This window comes from Grammomys surdaster, unplaced genomic scaffold, assembly GCF_004785775.1.
Source record: "Grammomys surdaster isolate TR1022 unplaced genomic scaffold, NIH_TR_1.0 241, whole genome shotgun sequence".
Taxonomy (NCBI): domain Eukaryota; kingdom Metazoa; phylum Chordata; class Mammalia; order Rodentia; family Muridae; genus Grammomys; species Grammomys surdaster.
In genome coordinates, this window is record NW_021604686.1 from 2,528,855 (window position 1) to 2,531,717 (window position 2,863).

Sequence of the window (2,863 nt, forward strand, 5' to 3'; positions counted from 1 at the left end):
ATAGATAGATAGATAGATAGATAGATAGATAGATAGATAGATAGATAGACAGACAGATGATGGAAGGATGGATGGTAAAAATTTTTAAAGAAAACAACAAAAAACCCGGATCTGGGGAGGTAGCTCAGTTGCTAGGAGATTCTTGCTTAGCATACTCTAAGCCTTATATTTAATTTCATAACCATATAAATATAAGTATAATACAGGAGGTAGAGGCAGAAAGAACAGAAGTTCAAGGTCACACTTGACTACATATCAAGTTTGAGGCCAGCCTGGGCCAGCCTGGGCTAGAAGAAGAAAAGAAGCAACACCAAAACACCAACTATTTTTAAAATCACATATATAGATATAAGCAGATAATGTTTTTTAAGTACAGTTCTTTTTGCTTATGTTATTAAGAACTCTTTATCTCGTAAAACAGAAACTTTCCCCCATTAAATAACTGCTCCCTCCTCCGCAGTGATCCCTGGCAAACTTGTCTTTTGCTTCCTGTGTCTGCATGCTCTTTGGACAGGCCTCTCCCGGTGTTCCTATGAATGGGGCCTCTCAGCACTGTCCTTTCAGATAGGCTCGCTGCCTACAGGATAGCATCTTGGGGAAGGCTCAAATTGCACCAGACCAGATCCATCCTGCACCTTCATGCAGCCTGCCTTTGCTGGCGTGGTTCCTCTGCCCATACTGCCCAGTTCTTTCTGGAATAAGACTGCTCCTCCTGCAGCCCCTCCAGGGATACTCTTCTCCGCTGCCTTGTACCCTTTCCTGTCCTGCTGCAACTGATGACCTACCTACTCCTTATTGAAGTTTCTTTAGGGACCATGTGGTGGTTTGTGTGCCCAGATCAGGACAGGTAATAGGGACTTGGGAGGTGATTAAAGCATTATGGAATGAATGAATGATTCATTGATAAAGACAACTCAGCCAGGGTTGGAGAGAAGGCTCAGTTGTAAAGAGTACTGACTGCACCTCCAGAGGACCCAGGTTTGACTCCCAGCATGCACATGGTGGCTGGAAATTCTCTACAACTCCAGCCCAGAGAATCCAACGCCCTAGAATCCAACGCCCTCACTGGCCTTGTGGCTCTGCATACACTTGATGCACAGACGTACATGCAGACAATGCACCCACGTATATTGAATGAGGAGAAGTTGAACATACCTCAGCTTCTAGTTGTGACTTTTTCTTCTGGATTCCATCTGTGAGAAGTAAGGGCATTTGGGGCTTTTGAACTCAACCTGAGGAGCCTTGGTGTGCCCATAAGGGCGGGAAGCTGTGACAGACTATGAAACAGAACAGAGGCAGGAACCCCTGTTGCTTAGACTTCCCAGAAGAGTCTTGCTCTCAATTCTGCAAAGATGATCATAGCATCTTAGCATGCCAGTGCTGGACAGCATCCATGTTTAACACTTGGGGAAACGGAGTCCAGCTGAGCATAGAAAGACAGATCTGGACTCCCATTCTTAACAGCTTTCAAAAACTCAAACCTCAGGTGAGGCTGACCTGGGTTGCAGAGCATTCGCTCCCCTTCAGTGTGGAGGAAGGCCTAGGGAACCAGCGGTCACAGAAGGCTGGCTTCCAAGACACCTGCAGTCCTAGCATGAAAGCTTTAATGGGGCCCTGGACTCGCCTTTCTTCTGCAGAAGAATGGCCACTCAGAGGCCGCTGGGGTCTGGAAGAGTCTGGGTCTGTAATTAGCCACCACAGAGGGCCTCTTCCTGTTTTCCACAATGGCTCTTTTCAGCCTGCCTGCCAGCACCCCTGGGCTCCTGAGAACTCTTAGGCCCCCCCATCTCCAGGCACCTACCTCCTACTCCCTCTCCACACGTCCACTTCCAGCCTCTGTATACAGAGTCCTCACCAAAAACAGGGAAGCTGCTGAGACCTGTAGCTGAGACGCTCATTCCCTTCCACATCAGAGGAAACAAGCCAGAGAAAACAGGTGGGTGGAGAGTGGGCTCAGGTCTCCTGATGTTCAGGCTGTGGGATCCCTAGATCACCCCATCTCCCCAAAGGTCTGCATCCTGCCCCTGCCCAACCCATCTCCTTCCAAAGCCTCCCTCCTTTTAGCTCATCCTGTTCCCCTCAGGTCTGACTGTCAGCAGCTCACAGGGTGACAGGATTACAAAGTGAAGCATGGCAACCAGTCTGTCTCCACATCAGACTGAGAAACTCAAGCCCAGGTTGGAGGATTTGAACTTGTAATCACTCAGCTTACAGGTGGCAAAGGCACAGTCACTAGAGAAGCATGGTCCCTTCCCAATATGGAAGCCCTGGCTGCCTGGAAACTGTCTTCTCTGTGGTACTTGTGAGCCTGTCCCCCTCAGAAGCCCCAAGCTCAACATCAACCAAGCCAAGAGTGACAGGCCATTACTGAAATCCTCCGACTCTAACTTTAGCAGGACAGAAGTTGTGAGAATAAGTGGGGTCTCACAGGAATCGGGGGGATCGCTCCTGCAAACCCCCTCATCAGCTTTGTCTCTGAAGGCTAAAGTTCTAGGGGCAGCAGGAGGGAGAGGGCAGGCTCACTGACAGCGTCAGCAGTCAGCAGCACTGGCCTTTGGGAATCTGATTGCTGACTGCTGGGTTACCCAGCAGGCTCCTGGTACCCAGGGGTAGCTAGCTATCTCATGACTGTAGAGTGGAATCCTGTAGACTCCCGGCATCCAGGAACTCCCAATAGACAGAGCAGGTAAGTTGTAAAATGGAGCAAGAACAGGGATGAGTAGCAGGGGGAGTTGACCTGGTCAGGAACCAGATGAAGGAAGGTCTGGGCTAAGAAAGGTCCTGTCCGAAACATTTGGGAGGAGGAAGAAGGAACAGTGTGTGTGTGTGTGTGTGTGTGTGTGTGTGTGTGTGTGTGTGTGTG